The sequence below is a fragment of the Pseudophryne corroboree genome, chromosome 2 (genome assembly GCF_028390025.1).
Source record: "Pseudophryne corroboree isolate aPseCor3 chromosome 2, aPseCor3.hap2, whole genome shotgun sequence".
Taxonomy (NCBI): Eukaryota; Metazoa; Chordata; class Amphibia; order Anura; family Myobatrachidae; genus Pseudophryne; species Pseudophryne corroboree.
The window spans coordinates 974,191,171-974,216,732 of NC_086445.1; positions in this window are offsets into that span (position 1 = coordinate 974,191,171).

The following is a 25,562-nucleotide window of genomic DNA, read 5'->3' on the forward strand; positions in this document are numbered from 1 at the left end:
ATATTGGCTAAAATGACATTCAGGCTGTGTATAAGGTGTATATGAAACATAAATGCATTCTGTGCTTAGACTTGGGTCCCATCGCCATGATATCTCATTATGCTTTGCAATTATTCCAAAATACGGAAAAATACGATATCCAAAATACTTCTGGTCCCAAGCATTTTGGATAAGGGATACTCAACCTGTATAACAAAAAAGTACTATTATTTATACAAAATCAATTCAATACTGTGTATTCCAAAAAAATAAAAAATAAGCTGAATTTCTTACAGCATATCCAAATGGACAAGAATTTTTTCTTTCTTGTTATTTACTCGGATATAATATACATATAGGCTTATCTGGCGCTTCAGACTTGATTGTTTTTGGCTAATTTTAATTAGGTCCTTGTACCCATACCATGCATTGATGTTTGAGATAATTATATATTTCAAGGTGTTTGTAATCTATCTGATGTTGTGCTGGACATTCCAGCCAATCAATTCAGTTTGAAAAGATAACAGTTTGAGTTATTCAATGTCCTTCCAACTACAATTTACATAACACAGAATCTGGCAGCACCTACAGTAAGAACCGTTTGCCATTCTTGCAAAAATGTTTTGGGTTTGTACATAGCAGTAGGCAGATACTGCTTCAAAGAAGGTGAAAGGTTCGTTTCATAACCACATAAAAAGCACAGCAGAAACAGGAATGAGACTGTTTTCTGATAACAGTATTAATATCTATTAGCCAATTAATATATGTTTTTAATTACGTGAAAATCCTCAAATATCTGTTATACGAAGCATGTACTTGTTATTGATAAAGATTTTACATTAGGCTAAAAAACATAACATATTGTTCACATTTGAAAGTAAAAAAAAAAGTTACAAAACGTTTTAAAACAGAATATTACTGCCACCTAGTGGCAAACTCAGTGATTCTAATGTCAATTCATAAAAAAAAGGCTTTCTCGAAGTATTACATTCATTCTCATAAGTTCAGTGCAAATCCATAAGTGGAATGTCTGCAGGCTAGGATATATTCTAGAGGTTTTATGGACTTTCTAAGTGTTTTTGCTGTGGGTTTTATATTTCTTTGGGATATTATTTGCTTCTATCCCTCCACAGGCTTTTAATCAAACTCTTTTCTCTCCAGGCAGTAACACAAGCCATTAGTTTTATAAAATGACAACCTACTATTATACCGCTTTGAGTGTAACAGTAAAATTACATGCATTTCTAAACAATGAACTACTCTACCGACTAACTGTGTAATTCATTAAAGCAGCTATTCAAGAGAAATTAAAACCCCCAGTTTTCAATGATGAGTGTGGCTGAAGATATAGAAACATGCACAGTGTGAATGATTCTGCATCCGCAGCTTAAAAGCATTAGAATTGGATGTACTGTACATACTGTATACCGTATACCGAGCTACCTTGCTCAGGCATCAAAGTACATCATCTAATTCAATAGTGAATACGTCTAGATGAGAATGATGTCATGGATCTGCTGATTTACTGCCTACATTATACTGTATACGCAGTTGCTACTTTGAGTCATAACATCCACATTACATGAAAGCAACAACTTGATTACACTGTTCCAGCACTTTGACCACTGAGAGCACCCACATGTACAGGACGGACCTTAAATCCCTAGGCTAGATGACGGGGTAGGAGTGTTAAGAGTTAAGGTTGTTAGCGTGTTAGCCAATAGTTAGTGTTAGGGGTGGGATGAGGGGAGTATAGCTTTTTAGTATGTGCTGAACCAGGAAACTGCCTCTTTTAGTGTTTTTCCCTCTCTCCACAATTTTTTAAATTTGCCGACCTTTTCTCTTTTCTTCTTTCTTAGGCGATTGGCGGTAATGAACTGCAGCCGAGGGGTCAGTGAGCTGTTTAATAAGTCCTCCCATGCCCCCCCCCCCTCCTTTGTATATACATATGCTAAGCACGGGAGGATTTAGACCTCATGGTGGATGTAGACCTTACTGTAGTCAATGCGCACAGGAGGGTGCAGGCAACTGGCACCAGGCGGCTATATAGTCACTGACAGCCTGTCGGGAGTATTCAGCCAGCCCGGCACTAGGCCATTTTGGCAGAAATCAGAAATGCCCTCCCGACTCCATGATTTGACGGCGAGCAATCTGGGACCCGCTGGGCCCTTGTGGCTGCTTTGGTTGCTTAGTGTTAAATACATTACTGCACGGTAGGGAGTTCACTAACTTAATTATCAGACCTCATATAATTGAGTCACACTAAAGGCACTGATATATAGTCAATATAGTCAGTCACTGACTGAGGGGTGCAATAATGGATATTATAGGGATGGGGAACCTGCTAATAGTGGATGGGGGATGTGCTCCAATCAGTGAGGGGGGCACTGACATATAAAGCAGGCCAGGCACCTATTCCTTATAATACTTATTATTAGACCCAATCACATTAGTGTTGACTGCATTATATATGAGTTTTTCTCCCCCCCCCCCTTACTGATTGTAGAAGGTCCCCCATCCATTATAATACTCATTATTACACCCCTCAGTCAGTGTGACTGTATGGATTATATTTCAGTGCCCCACTGATTGTAGCAGGCATCTCCCATACACGGTATTACTCAAAATTAGAGATGAGCGGGTTCGGTTCCTCGAGATCCGAACCCCCCTGAACTTCACCTATTTTACACGGTTCCGAGGCAGCCTCAGATCTTCCCGCCTTGCTCGGTTAACCCGAACGCGCCCGATCGTCATCAACCCGCTGTCCTATTCTCGCGAGATTCGTATTCTATATAAAGAGCCGCGCGTCGCCGCCATTTTCACTTGAGCATTGGAGATTGAACGGAGAGGACGTGGCTGCGTTCTCTCCCTGAAAAGCTCCGTAATCTGTGCTCAGTGTGCTGCAAATATCTGTGCTCAGTGTGCTGAAAATATCTATGTTCTCTGCCTGAAAAGCTCCATATCTGTGCTCAGTATGCTGCAAATATCTGTGCTCAGTGTGCTTAATTTTGCTGACCAACAGTATATAGTAGTACAGTACATGATTAGCCCATTGCTGTAGTATCTTGCAGCTCAGTGTTATTGCAAGTATCCATTCCATATCTGTGCTGCATTTTGTGAGCAGTATATATTTTATTATAATTATTACAGCGCAGCATTTTGGTGACCAACAGTATATAGTTGTACAGTACATTAGGCCATTGCTGTAGTATCTTGCAGCTCTGTGTCACTGCAAGTATCCATTCCATATCTGGGCTGCATTTTTGTGAGCAGTATATATAGTATTACAGTGCAGTATATATAGTATTACAGTGCACAATTTTGGTGACCAGCAGTATATAGTTGTACAGTACATTAGGCCATTTCTGTAGTATCTTGCAGCTCTGTGTCACTCAAAGTATCCATTCCATTTCTGTGCTGCATTTTTGTGAGCAGTATATATAGTATTACAGTGCAGCATTTTGGTGACCAACAGTATATAGTTGTACAGTACAGTAGGCCATTGCTGTATCTTGCAGCTCTGTGTCACTGCAAGTATCCATTCCATGTCTGTGCTGCATTATTGTGAGCAGTATATAGTAGGTCAGTGCAGCATTTTGGTGACCAGCAGTATACATATATAGTACAGTACAGTAGGCCATTGCTCTATCTTGCAGCTCTGTGTCACTTCTAGTATCCTGATCAGTGCTCAATATCTGCTGCATTGTTGTGACCAGTATGTATACTGTACTGTGCGACATGTATTATACACCTGGTGATTATACATGCTGTAATCTGTACTGAGCGATGTGTGAGATACACCTGGAGATTATACACCCTATATACTGTACTGTGTGATATGTGATATACACCTGGGGATTATACACCCTATATTATTATTATTATTATTATTATTATTATTATCATTATCCTTTATTTATATGGCGCCACAAGGGTTCTGCAGTGCCCAATTACAGAGTACATAAATAATCAAACAGGAAAACAGCAACTTACAGTTGATGACAGTATAGGACAAGTACAGGGTAAATACACATAGTTACATCAGCAGATGACACTGGAAAAAGTGTCAGGTGGCAGAAGCATGCTGGATGTGGTACAGTTGAAGATTATTAAAGTAAGACAAATGATAAGCACATGAGGGAAGAGGGCCCTGCTCGTGAGAGCTTACAATCTAAAGGGGAGGGGTAGACAGACATGGGTGACACAGATTTGGGTACATAGAGAACGTGGAACAGAGGGTTAGGATGAGATTTGGCTGGGTTTGGTGAAGAAGTGGACCCCCAGAAGGCACAAGTCAATACTTAACATTGCAACATTTTACTGGGCTATGGAGGAGAAAATTAAAAATAGGGGAAAATAAAAATAAAAAAAAAGAATCGATAAATTCTACCGCTTTCAAAAAGGTCAATGGAAGTAGAAATAATGGACAACTACCTCATGGAAGCCAGATACAGTATACTAAACAGTACTTAGCAGAGTTAGGAATGAGTGCTTATGAAATACAGTAACATTTTGTCATAATATTTCATAAACTGCATGGCTGGTCTCTTGCACTCTTTTGCTCTAATACACCACATGCTTTAGGATTTATATTCAAAAACATTATGTCTCCATAATCCCAAAAACGCCAGTCTTCTTGGAAAGTGGTTTGTTCCTTTGTAAGGGAAAGAGAACAAATATTCTCAAACAACGGTTTCTCAATTTCTTTTTCCTCTGGGAAGGGATTGTGGATTCACAGGAATATCTGAGCATTTCTGTAATCAGAAAGCAGCGACTTTCTACAAATGTTTACGAATAATTCCAGTGATTTTGTCATTTTCTTCCAGTGATTTGGACCAATAATACCATTGATTAGAACGAATAATTCCAGTGATTTTATCATTTTCTTCCAGTGATTTGGACCAATAATACCATTGATTAGAACGAATAATTCCAATGATTTTGTCATTTTCTTCCAGTGATTTGGACCAATAATACCATTGATTAGAACAAATAATTCCTGTGATATTGAGGTGTTTGTGTCGCTTAGCTTAGCCGTCCAGCGACCACAGTGCACCTCTTTTTCTCTTTTCTTTGCATCATGTGCTGTTTGGGGCCAATTTTTTTAAGTACCATTCTGTCTGACACTTCCGTATATGTCCAGTGGTACTGCTATTTGATATAATTCCCGACATAACTGCCATTTAATTCCAGTGATTTTGTAATTTTCTTCCAGTGATTTGGACCAATAATACCATTCATTAGAACGAATAATTCCAGTGATTTTGTCATTTTCTTCCAGTGATTTGGACCAATAATACCATTGATTAGAACAAATAATTCCTGTGATATTGAGGTCGCTTTGTTTAGTCATCCAGCGACCTCGGTGAAAATTTTAGGACTAAAAATAGTATTGTGAGGTGTGAGGTGTTCAGAATAGACTGGAAATGAGTAGAAATTGTGGTTATTCAGGTTAATAATACTATAGGATCAAAATTACCCCCAAATTCTATGATTTAAGCTGTTTTTGAGGGGTTTTTGAAAAAAAAAAACCTGAATCCAAAACACACCCGAATCCGACAAAAAAATTTCAGGGAGGTTTTGCCAAAACGCGTCCGAATCCAAAACACGGCCGCGGAACCGAATCCAAAACCAAAACACAAAACCCGAAAAATTTCCGGTGCACATCTCTACTTAAACTAGAGTATTATAGCATATTGATATGTCACCGGTCAGTGTGTGCCTCGTCCCCAGCCATGATTATAGCAGGTGGATGTTAGACACTGTACTTAAAATAACACTGTCCACCCCCCCCCACCCCCATCCCACATTCACCACTCACGCCTAATTAGAATGTGAAGTCGTGAATATTATATACAATAAAAAAAATACTGTAATAAATTACACTGGAAGACCTCATGTTTTTTCTGTGCACATCTCGGCTCCTATCTCTAAGCATCTGATGTCATACACACGTGTGTCATGTTTGGTCACATGCAGAATACTGCAGGACTGGAGACACAGGTATGTGCTAGAGCCAGCATCCAACAGCTGTGTAATCACTGACAGCCTGCTGGGCGTATCCAGCCAGCCCAGCTCTCAGACAATTTTGGTGAAGCCCGTGGTCCTCCGGAAATGCACTTTATACATCCTTGTCGGCGGGCCCCCTGGGACCAACAGGACCCTAAGCAGCCTTTTTGGTTGCCTTGTGGTAAATCCTCAACTGCTGCTGAGTATGCCTAGTGGGATCAGAGGCATTGGTTTTCTAACTGGGCCTTGATGATAATGCTTGGGTATTTTATTGACCTATGCAATTGGCCCAGGTTTTGTGGCAAGCTTTGTTAGTCATCTGATGGTAAACACAGAGATCTGTCGCCGCCATCATATTTACTCAATAAATAAAAAGGCCGACCAGCTTTTATAAATGCCACATCTGTGTTCGTGTCTTTATTTTACATAAGTTTTCTAACTCATTTAAGGTTTGGTCATTGGCCGCTAAGGCCTTTAATTCGACATTTTCAGGAAACACCATGTACTGTCCAAACGGCTTATACATCAATTACGTATTACATTAACCATACTTTTAAAGCAAACAGACGTACTAAATAAATAGGAATTAACAAAAAGTTTGATGTATCAAGCAGTAAAAGGAGTGGATAAGTGGACTAGTGTAGAAGTTGGCAGTAACAATCACTCAACTATCATTCTATAGTATCATTCTATGGTATGTACTTGATAAATGTTACCTCAAAGCTGATTGGTTGCTATGGGCCACTGCTTGGTACCTCAACCCCTTAGTTTGGTATCAGTGGGGTTAACAAAATTGTAATCCCACTCACCCCTTTTATTTGAGTAGCGTGGTCCCCTTTTCCCTTAGTTCTGCAAGTTCGCCACCAAGATAAGTCTAAAGTGGCAGCCAATTACACTGACTATAGACCTTAAGTGAGGCCGATCTGTGGGGGCGGGTTATGATTTACTATAGTCATCAAGGCATAGTGGTTAATAGGTTCTGTGCTGTCCTGTGACAGAGACATGATCCATAAAACTGTGAATTGCATCTGATATTCAACTATTTTGCATAAAAATAAATAATTATATTCCATGCTGCTCATTCATTAATACAATTTGTTCCATGTCTAAAAGTATAAGGGGAGATGTACTAAGCTTTAGAGACAGAGAAAGTGGAGTGAGATACCAACCAATTAGCCTCTATCATTTCAAAGTAGGTGTTTGAAAAATGACAGTAATGAGCTGATTGGCTGCTACTTTATCTCCACGTTATCACTCTGTAAGGCTTAGTACATCTGCTTCATATTGTTTTAGAGAATATATATAAGTGTAAATAAGTATATCATTTTTAAAAGTGTAATGTTTGACTAAAAATTACCTGCTTTGTGCAGAGCTAGATTAGGAGCCAATGGACCTGTCATTGGCGTTTCTATAATGGGGGCAATGGGTGTGGTGCACACGGGCCCCTGGGTCCAAGGGGGGCCCACATGTCACCCATTGCACCCATTTTAATACTTACCTTTCTGGAGTCCAGCGCTGGGAGCTGCAATTGCGGCGGAAATCACAGCCAAAATGGCTGCCGCGCATGCGCGGTAGCCAAATTGGTCTCCGGATCATGGCGGGCGCCATGTTTCCGGAGACTTGTGCATGCGCATTAGACTCCGGCCCATGCCATAGTCTACAGCACCGTACAGAGGAGGGGGCCCACCCGGAGGTGCACACGGGCCCCTTCCTCTGTAGACACGCCCCTGGGGCCCTGTAGACAAGAGACTTGTTCCAAGCCATCTCACCTCTAAAAAAATGCCTTTCTAGCAGCTGCGGGTCCTACCTGGGTGGAGGAGGAGGGCTGCCGCTGGCCATACTGTGGGGTCTCCGTTGCCTTGTCCCTGTTGCCTGGTCCCCATTGCCACCCGGGTCCCGGCACCTGTACTATGTAGTTCACAGACGTCCGGACCCAGCACATGTGCAGTAGTGGCAACGGTTATGCGCATAACCCTGGCTTCTATGGGCTGCATCGGCTGCAGTCCTTAGAAGCCAGGGTTGTCAGCCACTGCGACTGGAGGGAGCTGCTGAGGGGGGAAGGGGGGGGGGGGAACTAGTATGAGTGTGTTGCTGATAGTGGATGTGTACAGAAATGTTAAATCCCTCACATTGGAGGTCATACTCGGATTATCTGCACCTAGCAGAGTGATTGTGAAAGTTTCAATGGTGTGACCGTTGGTGGTGTCCAAAGATGCACATAGCATGATTGCAGCATCTGTGGCCCAATGAGTGTCTCAGTCCTTGCATATTCAAATGCATGTTTACCAGGGAAGTGCATTGTAGTGGCATAAGTATAACGTCACAGACACAACTGCAACAAAAGATGTAAGGAAGGCGGCAACTGCGTCCAACTAAGAATCAGGCCCTATAAGGAGGGATCCCGTCCCCTTGACAGACCACACCCTCTCAACAGACCCTGTCCCCATTATGGCTGCTTCCATCAATTTCCCAGGATGATTTTCCATCCTAATTCACGCCTGTATCTATCATGTTAAAATTCACCATGTGCCATTTATCCAGTTACAATACACATTCACCACAGCAGCACGTGAACAGTTGCCATCCTTGGGCCAAAAGCCGATAATCAACCGCTTTTGCAACTCAGATAAATCGTCCTTTTTACCCATGACAGCAACAAGTGATATATGTGCAGACAGCCTATCACACACCTTATATAGCCACCAAGCCAGCACATGACACGTGACGTACTTCATGGGCTAAGCGCTACCGACGTCAAATGTAGGAGGTGGTCATAATGTGACTCAACCATGTATTAGCAGAATACAGATGATCAAATTATTTTTGCTTACACACCTCGTGATGATACCCCTCTTGCACCCCAAATTTTAGTTTGTTAAACTCATTCAATACTTGAGAGGTAGAGCATAATAATTTCTGTCCATTTTTTGTTTAAAAAGGGCGTTCTGTATATTAATAGATCCAACTCCATGTACCCCACATTGTACAAGATGGTCCTCAAACAAAGAATGACTCATAACATTGACACTCACCACTTAACAGTAATGCCCTACCCCTACAGTACATAACAATGATAATTCTCCACACAGCAGTCCCCCAAAACACTTATACTATCCCATGCACCAGCGCTACTTATTTGTATTGAAAACCACCCCAACATAGCATGATAAGAGGGATGTAGGGGAGAGAATGTACTGTAGACATGAGATTGGAGGAAATGTGTGGGTCTAGGAGGATTGTAGTTTATTAGTGGCTGGTCCAGGGGGAGGAACCAGCCGCTCAAAAACATTGTAATAGTAGGGCCTGCAAGTTATAAGATTAGGGATGGACCCAAAAAGCTTGGGGCACCCAGACCAAGGACATGGGTAGCCTGTAGACCCTCCCATGTGTTTGAGTCTGTGCATGATTCTGTGTCCACTCAGACCAAGCAAGTGTAACATTTTATTAAAAAATACAGATTGCACCCCGTGACTCATAGTTATCTGATCCTGGCCCTGCAACTGGCAAGTAACGTTAGCATCAGGGCAGTAACTAGGGGGCAAGGGTTGGCAGGGATGGCACTCACCAGGGGTGCTGATCGAATGGGGGCACCACCTAGCTCAGCGTGCCAAACCCTAAGAGGCCTGTCTTCTATCCAGATGGTCCATTCTAAATGTTTATTATTGTTCATTACATTGACTTTCATTTGCTTTTGTCAGCGGTGTCTGGATTCTTGACAATCATAGAGAGGAAACAGAGCATATTCCTTATCTACAGTAGTGTCAGGCTGCAGCAACTGTATCTTAGTGTGCAGTTCCAACAGCTGTACTCAGACAGCACATTTCAGGGAGCTCAGGTTCTGTCAGTGATGATGGAAGTGACATTGCCACTGAATATTTAGGGTGAGGAGTCTGCAGATTACTATCTGGGACCTTGTCACCGCTAGCACTGGCCAATGGACACTAGGAGCAGCACCCTGTGGGGTGAGCTTCCTTACTGACCTTTTTTGCACTGGCATTATTGGTATTGAGAAAACTAATATCATCCTGACTAAAACCTAAAGCGCATCGTTCAGGGAAATATAAAATGGCATAACATCTGTTCTGGTGGAGGGGACATGACCAGGTCATGGAGGGATGTGACTAGTTCTTTAGAAGATCCAATCTCCCTCCAAAGCAATATTGTGCGTAGAACTGCTTGCTGCGGCGCTGCCTTTAGTTTGCTTGGAGGTGATGGAATCCACAAGGCACTGCACCCTCTTTATTGATATTGCTGCAGATCATGACCCACTCTTCACACTCTAACTTGGGTCATGCCGTCCTTGCATTCTATTTAATTTGCTCCAAGTTTGCATATATCCTACAAGCCCCTCAGTCCTCCCTCCTCTTTACACCCAATCCCCTGTCCCCCTTTCCCATCTTTCCCGCCCAACACCCCTACCCTACGTGTTACTGCTCTGTCCCAGCCTCCTCACTTTTCTCTAAGGCCACTAATACCACTTTTAGACATAAAATCCCAGCTTCTACCCGGCCCGGACCCGGGACACAGAAAATGGGTTGAAGCTGGACTACTGCATTCATACATGGGTGACAACTCAGATTATTCCTGGGTCATCCACCTTCACACCGGAATTCTCACCACCAAGCACTTCTGTCCCCGGCCAATCACTTTCTTCTAGGTGACCTAAGCTGGGTCATCTACCTGGGCTCCAAACGGGCAGGGTCACGTACCAGGGACTCTCAACCTGGGTAGACCCTTTTAGACATAAGCTGGACCTGGATTGATGCGCATTCACACACAAAATCCTGGGTTTTAGGCTTATGGGGATCATTCTGAGTTGATCGTAGCTGTGCTAAATTTAGCACAGCTACGATCATTCACACTGACATGCGGGGGGACGCCCAGCACAGGGCTAGTCCACCCTGCATGTCAGTGCTACCCCCCCTCGCAGAAGTGCAAAGGCATCGCACAGCGGTGATGCCTTTGCACTTCAAGAGTAGCTCCTGACCAGCGCAGCTTTAGCGCGGTGGCTGGAAGCTACTCGTCGCTCCCCGGTCCGCAGAGGCTGCGTGTGACGTCACGCAGCCGCCATGGCCCGCCTCCCCAACGGTCCGGCCCCAATGGTCCGGCTGCTTAACGCCGCCGTCCAGCCCCCTCCCGCCCAGCGACCACCTCTGCCTCAGAGGCGATTGCTAGGCAATGACAGCTGGCATGCACCGGCGCACTGCGGCGCCGGTGCATGCGCAGTTCCAACCCGATCGCTGTGCTGGTTAGAACAGATCGGGGAGAGTCGGACCAACTATGTCTGAAAGGCGTATCAGTCCATTCACCCACCTCCCCTTAATGTATCTTATTCCGCCTTCTAAATTTTGTGTTTTTACCACCAGGGTCTTCAAAAATTATTATATACCTGATGAGGGGGACAGTCAAGTACTTAATTTTGGCAGGGGAACCCGGATCCCTGTGCATGGCCCTGGTTAGCATCACACCTTAGTTAAGAGTAGGCCTTGTTTCCATTGTATTTTTTATGTTTGTTTCAGATAAAGCACATTTGCATATATAAATTGGCATGGCAGATGCCTTATTATTTGTTCTGCTGAAGAAAATTAAATATCAGCACTGGAACAATAAGAGAAGAGAAACTCTGTGGTCACATTATCAGAGGAAGCTGCAGACTGATCTGGCACCGCTCCACTCAAGACTGGAGACAGAATGAAACTAATTATGCTCTGATTTGGAAAAGTGTTATATAAAAACTCATGTGATGTTTTTCTCACAAATAAACTGTATCAGGTATGTTAACTTTTACATAGATTGGGCCCCATTTATCAACGAGTTTCCATGCTGGAAAATCATTTTAGGTGGTAAATGGGTCCAATTTCTATTTACCAAGGCTAATAGCGCTGCTAACTAGCAGCGCTATTAGCCTTTCATTTACCCTATACTGCTGCACAGTAAACTCTATTTAACAACGAGTGCTATTTCTGAAATAGCGCTCGCTTACCTAAAATGCCTTTTTCTGCTCCGGGCACACGTTATGGTCCTGCGCTCCGGCTCCCCCCTCACGTAGCAATCCCGGCATGCATCACACCTGCCGGGTTGCTATAAAGACCGGATAACAAAAATGGCCACCACGGCCGGAAATCACTACTGCGCATGTGCCGGGAATTAGCATAAACCGGCACATGCGCGGTAGGAGGCCAGTCCGGGGACCCAGTTCATTCGTCAGCGCTGATGTAAGGTAAACATCAGTGCTGACGCGGCAAATACCGCATTCACTCGCCGTGGCATAGGCTCTACTTAAATAGTAGAGCGCGATGCCACTACAGCACAGCGAGTGTAAACGGTATTTACCACTTCACAAACTGCTGCATCATAAATGGGGGCCTTTGAAAGGATCCGCAGTGAAACCGGTCCTTAATACAGTGACGGAACTAGCAGTAGTGAAGGCCCACCACTGTTAACGGGGCCCAAAGCCGGCAGCTTTATAATGAGTCAAACTGACTCATCAGTACACCACCGCTCTGCTCTGCTCTGTGGGCCGTAACTAAGAGGCCCCCAGGAATTCGTACCAGATGAAAGTCAGTAGGAGAGGCGGGGGGCTCCTCTCTCATCTCTCCCCAGCTTCTCCCCCTTACTTCCTGAGTTACTGCCAGCAATACTGTAACATGGCAGCTGTGCGGTGGTGCCGCCAGGGATGACATTGCGGCAAGTAGAATAGGATGGAGGAGAGCCCTGCATGCAGAGAGCCCAGCCCATCTTACAGCCAAGCCACGCTGATCTGATCTGGATCCGGCCCAGGAAGAATTGTAAGTAAACTTGTGAATGTTAGCACCTGCAGCCACCTCATTAATTTATCGATTGCCTCCCCAGTCACCCACTATCTCCATATCACCATCTCTCTGCCACTCACTATCACCTTATCACCCTCTACCTGTCACTATATCCCCCTCTCCCTGTCACCCAAGATCAAAATGTCACTCTTTAACATATTCCAGCATTGCATGACAAATGTTATTATTGCTGGAGAAGGGAAACAGAACATGCGATGGGAGCAAGAAGATCTACATAGCATGATGCCTATCTGGGCACCCTGCAAGGTAGACACAGGTTCCATCAGGGGGTCATCAGTGTCACCCCCTCAATCTTGCACCTTGGGCAGCAGCAACCATTACGCACTGCTCATTACAGCATAGTTTCTAATCTCTCTTGCGCTGTTTCCTCAGGTAGCTCCATAAGCCGGTACGTCAATGCTAAATATATTTCTTTTTGCAGGATATTTAAAAGTGTCGTCATGTAGGTATAATGTGAGCAAAGCCTGCAATGAAAATTAGTGTTTTGTGCAAAATTCTATAAAAAAAAAGAAAACTGCTTCAGTATCATCTGTAATGCTGTAAAGGGATCTGGTCAGCATGCCAACGGTCAGGGTGCCGGCAGTTGGAATACCGACACCGGAACCTCGACACTGGTCAGAAGACTGATGCCGGGATCCCAACATCAATCACAATGCCGAAGATAGAATCCCGACCGACAGCATCTCGATTGTAAGTATGCTGGACCGGGTTAGGGTTAGGCTGTGGGGGCGGGTGGGGGGCATAGGGTTAGACTGCGGGGAGGGAGTGTTAGGCACCACCAGGGAGGGTAAAGGTTAGGCTGTGGGGGCGGGTGGGGGGAATAGGGTTAGACTGCGGGGAGGGAGTGTTAAGCACCACCAGGGAGGGTAAGGGTTAGGCTATGGGGGCGGGTGGGGGGAATAGGGTTAGACTGCGGGGAGGGAGTGTTAGGTTTAAGCATCACCAGGGAGGGTTAGGGATAGGCTGCGGGAGGGAGGAGCGTTAGGATCAGGCTGCTGGGATCAAGGGTTAGGATTAGGGGGGTAGGGGTTGAGGGCTAGCATACTTACTGTGATATATCCCCCTGTAAGCACCTTTTGGACCTGATTTAAGTTGCCGGATATCTTAGTATGGAGAAAATAGTTAGTGTTTGCGTACCGCGCACATTAAGAAGCGTATTTACTAAATTTTGTGTATGTCCTTCCTATTTTGAGTCGCACAGAACTTTAGGGTGTTTCAGGGAGGGATTTGAGCAGTGAAAGTGTGATTGCACCTAACCGCTGTTACTCATGGGAGTGTCATAGGAGGAATAGTGGGACTGTAATTACTGCTCTGTGCGACTCGGAGCCATGTGTATGGGAAGACAAGCCTGCGTCTTGCACCTAGCATGCCACCTGGATCATCTGCAGATGCTAATGAGTAATGAGGAGATGACAACTGAGGTGGCTGGTCTAAAATCAATGGCCAGCTGAAACCCCTGCATTAGCTTTACGGATTCTAGTACTAGCAATTAGTATAAGGTGGTAAATCTGGATTCCATGGCTGTCCGCATCTATAGCCACTTTGTCTGTGAATTGGGCATGCTTCTCTGTTTGTATAGGTGCTTCACATACCTCTCCATAGTCCAAATATTGCCTTGAATGTAACTATCCGGGGCCCCAAAAGGTGCATAGAGTAGTTGGTATTATCTCCCAACTGTCCGGATTTTCACAGGACAGTCCCTTGTTTTAGGACTGTCCCAGCCGCAGGCTGCAGTGTCCTGCAGTGGGGGTGGCAGTTGGGAGACTCCTGTCACTCGCTGCTCTATTCACATGAGACAGAGGGTCTAGGGGTATGCCACCAGCTCATAGAACACCGGGCATGTCCCCACAGTGACAGAAAATGGGGGCATGGCTTGCGACTGTGGCATGGCTCGCGATCACAGCATTACAGTGGAGCGCACACTGACAAGAAGTCCATACTCCAGCTTTCCACATATTGGGCTGTATGGTATTACATTCGAGAACATGGGTGAAACTACTGTAGGTGGCACAAAGTTGATCTCAATAACCCATATAGCAATGGATTTTGGTTATAATCTTACACCAGATCCAATGAAGACATGTTTAGTAAGCTGAGGTGGATTGGCCATAGGGTTCACAGGGAAGATTCCCGGTGGGCCGGCGCACCCGTGGGGCCTGTTTTGTTTGAGGACATGTGGTCCTTTTTATAGACATCTTCTATATATTAGCCCAGTTCTGTGACTTTGTGACTCATTTGCTAACGCTGGGCGGAGTCACAATGCTGGGCGGAGTCAGAGTCACAGATCTGGGCTAATAAGGAGGCATCTAGGTATGACCCCAGTCGTGTGATTGGCGGAGTGTCTGAAGAGGGGTTGTGATCCCTCGGAGCTGTTTGCCAATCACCTGTCGGTGGGGCGTGGCGGCAGTCAACTTGGCACTGTGTGATTGACTGAAGGAGGAGGATGGGTAACGGGCTGCAGCTGTCTGACGTGGCGGCAGCCGGTGAGTCTGAGGCGGCGGCAGCAGAGGATGGATCCGCCTGGGGAGGATGTGAGCGGGCAGCCGAGAAATGCGAGCGGGGAGCGTGCGCAGTCTGAGGCGGCAGCAGCAGATGGACGGATCCGCCCAGGGAGGATGAGAGCGGGGAGCTGAGAGATGCGAGCGAGGAGCCGGCGCAGTCTGAGGCGGCAGCAGCAGAGGACGGATCCGCCCAGGGAGGATGAGAGCGGGGAGCTGAGAGATGAGAGCGGGGAGCCGGCGCCGAAGCATGGAGACACGGAGACAAGCAAGTGACCCGCAGTACACAGCGGCTGCAGCACCTCCTCCTCTCCCCGGCCCACACTCTGTGTATATACCTGCTCTATGTACTCCCTCCATACACACATACATACCTGCTGTACACACATCTACACCCCCACACACATACCTGTCTACCCTATGTACCCCCTCCATACACACATATATCTGCTGTACACTCATACCTACCAATGCCTGCCAGACCCTCTCCCCCATCCACGGCACCCCTACACCCACCCCTCACCCACCTGCGGCACCTCCGGACCCCCTACCCCACCCGCGAAACCCCCCCTTCCCCACCCGCAGTGCCTCCGGAACCGCTCCCCCATCTGCGACAGCTGCACCTGCCCCTCTCCTAACCGCAGAGCATCTGGACCGCTCCCCCATCTGCGGCCCCCTCCCCATCGCAAGGGGCTTCGCCCCCTTCACCATCTGATGCCCTTTCGTCGTGCAATTGTAATTCTCTATATAATACAAATATTGAATGCCGAAAAGGCGTTCAGGGGTTAAGGGGGCGTAGCCCCTTGCGACGGTGTGAAGAGCGCCCGTAGGGCGCGATGAATCACCTAGTAGTGAATAAGATGCTAAATAATTTGCATATATGAAAATTACTTTGCCACTTCGCCTGTGATTGCAGATGATCTAGTGTATGCTCTGTCTGCCTGCTTGGCTGACATATAAGATTGAGTGAATAGTGATTGGGATACGCGGTTGGTGTAATAAGCAAGAAAATATATATTTCTAAAGAATGATATAGTTTCCTAAATTCTGAAGGTGTATCATATAATGTGCTCATAATATTTCATTTTTATTTCTTTTTAACTTCCCCCTTGATGCTGGACATCCCCACTATCTGGAAAGTTTTGGGGGGAGGGTGCTGTTGCCATGGCCCATGGCTAGACCTTACACCTCTGGTGCTGCCCATGTGGGGCCACTAGTACAAATTTTTCCAGGGCCGCTTTTTGTTCCCAATCCGCCCCTGTTAGTAAGTAAATATAAGTAAATCCATCAGCCGGCCCAAACCAATTTGTAGGAAAAAGTGGAAGAAATGTGTATGTAAATGTATTTATTTGATGCCCCTGGCTCTATAAAGTATAATAGTATATAATGTTATGATGATTTGTTTCTGGTGACGTCATTCTTGTAGACGCACTTTAGCACATATTAACACAAAGCCCCTAAGTAATCATAAATGGTTTTCTCACATCATTTTGTTTACTAGAACAAACGACAATTAATCACCTAAATTATGTATGATGTATTGCAATTTATGAGGCTTTTAATTTTAAATGCTTTATTTGCACTGTGTTAATGCTTCGAGACTGTTGCAGTTTGAAGCACTATATTTTCCTTAATCATATCAAGACATGGCATATGGCCAAATTTCTGTCTAATTTTTAGTGATGTGCACCGGACATTTTTCGGGTTTTGTGTTTTGGTTTTGGATTCGGTTCCGCGGCCGTGTTTTGGATTCGGACGCGTTTTGGCAAAACCTCCCTGAAAATTTTTTGTCGGATTCGGGTGTGTTTTGGATTCGGGTGTTTTTTACAAAAAACCCTCAAAAACAGCTTAAATCATAGAATGTGGGGGTCATTTTGATCCCATAGTATTATTAACCTCAATAACCATAATTTCCACTCATTTCCAGTCTATTCTGAACACCTCACACCTCACAATATTATTTTTAGTTCTAAAATTTGCACCAAGGTCGTTGGATGACTAAGCTAAGCGAGCCAAGTGGCCGACACAAACACCTGGCCCATCTAGGAGTGGCACTGCAGTATCAGACAGGATGGTCGATTTAAAAAATAGTCCCCAAACAGCACATGATGCAAAGAAAAAAAGAGGTGCATTGTGGTCGCTGGATGGCTAAGCTAAGCGACATAAGTGGCCGACACAAACACCTGGCCCATCTAGTAGGAGTGGCACTGCAGTGTCAGGCAGGATGGCAATTCAAAAAAATAGTCCCCAAACAGCACATGGTGCAAAGAAAAATGAAAGAAAAAAGAGGTGCAAGATGGAATTGTCCTTGGGCCCTCCCACCCACCCTTATGTTGTATAAATAGGACATGCACACTTTAACAAACCCATCATTTCAGCGACAGGGTCTGCCACACAACTGTGACTGAAATGACTGGTTGGTTTGGGCCCCCACCAAAAAAGAAGCAATCAATCTCTCCTTGCACAAACTGGCTCTACAGAGGCAAGATGTCCACCTCCTCCTCATCGTCCGATTCCTCACCCCTTTCACTGTGTACATCCCCCTCCTCACAGATTATTAATTCGTCCCCACTGGAATCCACCATCTCAGGTCCCTGTGTACTTTCTGGAGGCAATTGCTGGTGAATGTCTCCACGGAGGAATTGATTATAATTCATTTTGATTAACATCATCTTCTCCACATTTTCTGGAAGTAACCTCGTACGCTGATTGCTGACAAGGTGAGCGGTTACACTAAACACTCTTTCGGAGTACACACTGGAGGGGGGGCAACTTAGGTAAAATAAAGCCAGTTTCTGCAAGGGCCTCCAAATTGCCTCTTTTTCCTGCCAGTATACGTACGGACTGTCTGACGTGCCTACTTGGATGCGGTCACTCATATGATCCTCCACCATTCTTTCAATGGTGAGAGAATCATATGCAGTGACAGAAGACGACATGTCAGTAATCGTTGGCAGGTCCTTCTAGTCCGGACCAGATGTCAGCACTCGCTCCAGACTGCCCTGCATCACCGCCAGCGGGTGGGCTCGGAATTCTTAGCCTTTTCCTCGCACCCCCAGTTGCGGGAGAATGTGAAGGAGCAGCTGTTGACGGGTTACGTTCCGCTTGACTTGACAATTTTCTCACCAGCAGGTCTTTGAACCTCTGCAGACATGTGTCTGCCGGAAAGAGAGATACAACGTAGGTTTTAAATCTAGGATCGAGCACGGTGGCCAAAATGTAGTGCTCTGATTTCAACAGATTGACCACCCGTGAATCCTGGTTAAGCGAATTAAGGGCTCCATCCACAAGTCCCACATGCCTAGCGGAATCGCTCTGTTTTAGCTCCTCCTTCAATGTCTCCAGCTTCTTCTGCAAAAGCCTGATGAGGGGAATGACCTGACTCAGGCTGGCAGTGTCTGAACTGACTTCACGTGTGGCAAGTTCAAAGGGTTGCAGAACCTTGCACAACGTTGAAATCATTCTCCACTGCACTTGAGTCAGGTGCATTCCCCCTCCTTTGCCTATATCGTAGGCAGATGTATAGGCTTGAATGGCCTTTTGCTGCTCCTCCATCCTCTGAAGCATATAGAGGGTTGAATTCCAACTCGTTACCACCTCTTGCTTCAGATGATGACAGGGCAGGTTCAGGACTGTTTGCTGGTGCTCCTGTCTTCTGCACCCGGTGGCTGAATACCGAAAGTGGCCCGCAATTCTTCGGGCCACCGACAGCATCTCTTGCACGCCCCTGTCGTTTTTTAAATAATTCTGCACCACCAAATTCAATGTATGTGCATAACATGGGACGTGCTGGAATTTGCCCAGATGTAATGCACGCGCAATATTGCTGGCGTTGTCCGATGTCACAAATCCCCAGGAGAGACCGTTTGGGGTAAGCCATTCTGCGATGATGTTCCTCAGTTTCCGTAAGAGGTTGTCAGCTGTGTGCCTCTTCTGGAAAGCGGTGATACAAAGCATAGCCTGCCTAGGAAGGAGTTGGCGTTTGCGAGATGCTGCTACTGGTGCCGCCGCTGCTGTTCTTGCTGCGGGAGGCAATACATCTACCCAGTGGGCTGTCACAGTCATATAGTCCTGAGTCTGCCCTGCTCCACTTGTCCACATGTCCGTGGTTAAGTGGACATTGGGTACAACTGCATTTTTTAGGACACTGGTGACTCTTTTTCTGAGGTCTGTGTACATTTTCGGTATCGCCTGCCTAGAGAAATGGAACCTAGATGGTATTTGGTACCGGGGGACACAGTACCTCAATCAAGTCTGTAGTTGCCTGTGAATTAACGGTGGATAACGGAAACACGTTTCTCACTGCCCAGGCTGCCAAGGCCTGAGTTATCCGCTTGGCAGCAGGTTGACTGCTGTGATATTTCACCTTCCTCGCAAAGGACTGTTGGACAGTCAATTGCTTACTGGAAGTAGTACAAGTGGTCTTCCGACTTCCCCTCTGGGATGACGATCGACTCCCTGCAGCAACAACAGCAGCGCCAGCAGCAGTAGGCGTTACACTCAAGGATGCATCGGAGGAATCCCAGGCAGGAGAGGACTCGTCAGACTTGCCAGAGACATGGCCTGCAGGACTATTGGCTTTCCTGTGTAAGGAGGAAATTGACACTGAGGGAGTTGGTGGTGTGGTTTGCAGGACCTTGGTTACAAGAGGAAGGGATTTAGTGGTCAGTGGACTGCTTCCGATGTCATCCAAAGTTTTTGAACTTGTCACTGACTTATGATGAATGCGCTGCAGGTGACGTATAAGGGAGGATGTTCCGAGGTGGTTAACGTCCTTACCCCTACTTATTACAGCTTGACAAAGGCAACACACGGCTTGACACCTGTTGTCCGCATTTGTGTTAAAATAATTCCACACCGAAGAGGTGATTTTTTTTGTAATTTGACCAGGCATATCAATGGCCATATTCGTCCCACGGACAACAGGTGTCTCCCCGGGTGCCTGACTTAAACAAACCACATCACCATCAGAATCCTCCTTGTCAATTTCCTCCTCAGCGCCAGCAACACCCATCCTGGTGTACTTCAACAGTGACATCTTCAATTTGACTATCAGGAACTGGACTGCGGGTGCTCCTTCCAGCACTTGCAGGGGTCGTGCAAATGGTGGAAGGCGCCACCTCTTCCTGTCCAGTGTTGGGAAGGTCAGGCATCGCAGCCGACGCAATTGGACTCTCCTTGGGGATTTGTGATTTAGAAGAATGCACAGTTCTTTGCTGTGGTTTTGCCAGCTTAAGTCTTTTCATTTTTTTAGCGAGAGGATGAGAGCTTCCATCCTCATGTGAAGCTGAACCACTATCCATGAACATAGGCCAGGCCTCAGCCGTTCCTTGCCACTCCGTGTCGTAAATGGCATATTGGCAAGTTTACGCTTCTCCTCGGATGCTTTTAATTTTGATTTTTGGGTCATTTTACTGAACTTTTGTTTTTTGGATTTTACATTCTCTCTACTATGACATTGGGCATCGGCCTTGGAAGACGACGTTGATGGCATTTCATCGTCTCAGCCATGACTAGTGGCAGCAGCTACAGCACGAGGTGGAAGTGGATTTTGATCTTTCCCTATTTTACCCTCCACATTTTTATTCTCCATTTTTTAATGTGTGGAATTATATGCCAGTATCAATAGCAATAGCTTACTACTATATATACTGCGCACAACTGAAATGCACCACAGGTATGGATGGATAGTATACTTGACGACACAGAGGTAGGTAGAGCAGTAGCCTACTGTACCGTACTGCTATATATTATATACTGGTGGTCAGCAAACTGTGCAAAACTGAAATGCACCACAGGTATGGATGGATAGTATACTTGACAATACAGAGGTAGGTAGAGCAGTGGCCTACTGTACCGTACTGCTATATATTATATACTGGTGGTCAGTAAACTGTGCAAAACTGAAATGCACCACAGGTATGGATGGATAGTATACTTGACGACACAGAGGTAGGTAGAGCAGTGGCCTACTGTACCGTACTGCTATATATTATATACTGGTGGTCAGCAAACTGTGCAAAACTGAAATGCACCACAGGTATGGATGGCTAGTATACTTGACGACACAGAGGTAGGTAGAGCAGTGGTCTATTGTACCGTACTGCTATATATTATATACTGGTGGTCAGCAAACTGTGCAAAACTGAAATGCACCACAGGTATGGATGGCTAGTATACTTGACGACACAGAGGTAGGTAGAGCAGTGGTCTATTGTACCGTACTGCTATATATTATATACTGGTGGTCAGCAAACTGTGCAAAACTGAAATGCACCACAGGTATGGATGGATAGTATACTTGACGACACAGAGGTAGGTAGAGCAGTGACCTTCTGTACCGTACTCCTATATATTATATACTGGTGGTCAGCAAAATTATGCACTGTAATCCTACTATATACTACAATGCAGCACAGATATGGAGCATTTTTCAGGCAGAGAACGTATAATACTGGTGGTCACTGGTCAGCAAAACTCTGCACTGTACTCCTCCTATATAATACTGCTGGTCCCCAGTCCCCACAATAAAGCAGTGTGAGCACAGATATGTGCAGCACACTGAGCACAGATATGGAGCGTTTTTCAGGCAGAGAACGTATAATACTGGTGGTCACTGGTCAGCAAAACTCTGCACTGTACTCCTCCTATAATACTGCTGGTCCCCAGAATAAAGATATTTGCAGCCCCCTGAAACAAAGTGAGAGGACGCCAGCCACGTCCTCTCACTATCATTTCCAATGCACGAGTGAAAAATGGCGGTGACGCGCGGCTCCTTATATAGAATCCGAATCTCGCGAGAATCCAACAGCGGGATGATGACGTTCGGGCGCGCTCGGGTTAACCGAGCCATACAGGAGAATCCGAGTCTGCCTCGGACCCGTGTAAAAATAAGATTTTACTTACCGGTAAATCTATTTCTCGTAGTCCGTAGTGGATGCTGGGGACTCCGTAAGGACCATGGGGAATAGACGGGCTCCGCAGGAGACATGGGCACTTTGAGAAAGAATTTAGATTCTGGTGTGCTCTGGCTCCTCCCTCTATGTCCCTCCTCCAGACCTCAGTTAGAGAAACTGTGCCCGGAAGAGCTGACAGTACAAGGAAAGGATTTTGGTTATCCAGGGCAAGATTCATACCAGCCACACCAATCACACCGTATAACTTGAGATAAACATACCCAGTCAACAGTATGAACAACAACAGAGCAACAGGTCAACCCTGATGCAACTATAACATAACCCTTATTTAAGCAATAACTATATACAAGCATTGCAGAAGAAGTCCGCACTTGGGACGGGCGCCCAGCATCCACTACGGAGTACGAGAAATAGATTTACCGGTAAGTAAAATCTTATTTTCTCTAACGTCCTAGTGGATGCTGGGGACTCTGTAAGGACCATGGGGATTATACCAAAGCTCCCAAACAGGCGGGAGAGTGCGGATGACTCTGCAGCACTGATTGAGCAAACACAAGGTCCTCCTCGGCCAGGGTATCAAACTTGTAGAACTTTGCAAAAGTGTTTGAACCTGACCAAGTAGCCGCTCGGCAAAGTTGTAATGCCGAGACCCCTCGGGCAGCCGCCCAAGAAGAGCCCACCTTCCTAGTGGAATGGGCCTTAACTGATTTTGGCAGCGGCAATCCAGCCGCCGAATGAGCCTGCTGAATCGTGTTACAGATCCAGCGAGCAATAGTTTGCTTTGAAGCAGGAGCACCAAGCTTGTTGGAAGCATACAGGATAAACAAAGACTCTGTTTTCCTGACCCTAGCCGTTCTGGCTACATAAACCTTTAAAGCCCTGACTACATCAAGCAACTCGGAATCCTTCAAGTCCGTAGTAGCCACAGGCACCACAATAGGTTGGTTTATATGAAAGGATGAAACCACTTTCGGCAGAAATTGTGGACGGGTCCGCAATTCTGCTCTATCCGCATGGAAAACCAGATAGGGGCTTTTATGTGACAAAGCCGCCAACTCTGACACACGCCTAGCCGAAGCCAAGGCTAATAGCATGACCACCTTCCACGTGAGATATTTCAACTCCACCGTTTTGAGTGGTTCAAACCAGTGGGATTTCAGGAAACTCAACACCACGTTAAGATCCCAAGGTGCCACTGGAGGCACAAAAGGGGGCTGAATATGCAGCACTCCCTTTACAAACGTCTGAACTTCAGGAAGAGAAGTCAACTCTTGAAAAAAAATGGATAGGGCCGAAATCTAGACCTTAATGGACCCCAATTTTAGGCCCAAATTCACTCCTGACTGTAGGAAGTGAAGGAAACGGCCCAGCTGGAATCCCTCCGTAGGGGCATTCCTGGCCTCACACCAAGCAACATATTTTCGCCATATACGGTGATAATGTTGAGCTGTCACGTCCTTCCTAGCCTTTATCAGCGTAGGAATGACCTCCTCCGGAATGCCTAGGATCCGGCGTTCAACCGCCATGCCGTCAAACGCAGCCGCTGTAAGTCTTGGAACAGACAGGGCCCCTGTTGCAACAAGTCCTGTCTTAGAGGAAGAGGCCACGGGTCCTCTGTGAGCATTTCTTGCAGATCTGGATACCAAGTCCTTCGTGGCCAATCTGGAACAATGAGTATCGTTCTCACTCCTCTTTTTCTTATTATTCTCAGCACCTTGGGTATGAGAGGAGGAGGAAATACATCGACCGACTGGAACACCCACGGTGTCACCAGGGCGTCTACAGCTATCGCCTGAGGGTCTCTTGACCTGGCGCAATACCTCTGTAGTTTTTTGTTGAGGCGGGATGCTCTCATGTCCACCTGTGGCAGTACCCACCGACTTGCAGTCTGTTCGAAGACTTCCTGATGAAGTCCTCACTCTCCCGGGTGGAGGTCGTGTCTGCTGAGGAAGTCTGCTTCCCAGTTGTCCACTCCCGGGATGAACACTGCTGACAGTGCGCTTACGTGATTTTCCGCCCAGCGAAGAATTCTGGTGGCTTCCGCCATCGCAACCCTGCTCCTTGTGCCACCTTGTCGGTTTACATGAGCCACTGCGGTGATGGTGTCTGACTGAATCAGAACCGTTGGTCGCGAAGCAGGGTCTCCGCTTGACGTAGGGCGTTGTATACGGCCCTTTGTTCCAGGATGTTGATGTGAAGGCAAGTCTCCTGACTTGACCACAGACCTTGGAAATTTCTTCGCTGTGTGACTGCTCCCCACCCTCGGAGGCTTGCATCCGTGGTCACCAGGACCCAGTCCTGAATGCCGAATCTGCGGCCCTCGAGAAGGTGAGCACTCTGCAGCCACCACAGGAGAGACACCCTGGCCCTGGGGGATAGGGTGATTAACCGATGCATCTGAAGATGTGATCCGGACCACTTGTCCAGTAAGTCCCACTGAAAGGTCCTCGCATGGAACCTGCCGAAGGGAATGGCCTCGTATGATGCCACCATCCTTCCCAGGACTCGAGTGCAGTGATGCACTGACACCTGTTTTGGTTTTAATAGGTTCCTGACCAGTGTCATGAGCTCCTGAGCTCTCTCTATCTGGAGATAAACCCTTTTCTGGTCTGTGTCTAGAATCATGCCTAGGAAAGGCAGATGAGCCGTAGGAACCAACTGCGACTTTGGAATATTTAGAATCCAGCCGTGTTGCCGTTACACTTCCAGAGAAAGTGCTACGCTGATCAGCAACTGCTCTCTTGATCCCGCTTTTATGAGGAGATCGTCCCAGTATGGGATAATTGCAACCCCTTGCTTCCGCAGGAGTACCATCATTTCCGCCATTACCTTGGTAAATATTCTCGGTGCCGTGGAGAGACCAAACGGCAACGTCTGAAATTGGTAATGACAATCCTGTACCACAAATCTGAGATACGCCTGATGAGGTGGATAAATGGGGACATGAAGGTATGCATCCTTTATGTCCAGAGACACCATAAAATCCCCCCCTTCCAGGCTTGCGACGACCGCTCTCAGCGATTCCATCTTGAACTTGAACCTTTTCAGGTATATGTTCAGGGATTTTAAATTCAATATGGGTCTGACCGAATCGTCCGGTTTTGGGACTACAACATGGTCGAATAATAACCCCCTCCTTGTTGAAGGAGGGGAACCTTGACCACCACCTGTTGAAGATACAATTTGTGAATTGCAGTTAACACTATTTCCCTCTCGTGGGGGGAAGCCGGCAGGGCCGTCGGTGAGGGGGCATCTCCTCGAAGTCCAGCTTGTATCCCTGAGACACAATATCCATTGCCCAGGGATCCAACACGGAGTGAACCCAC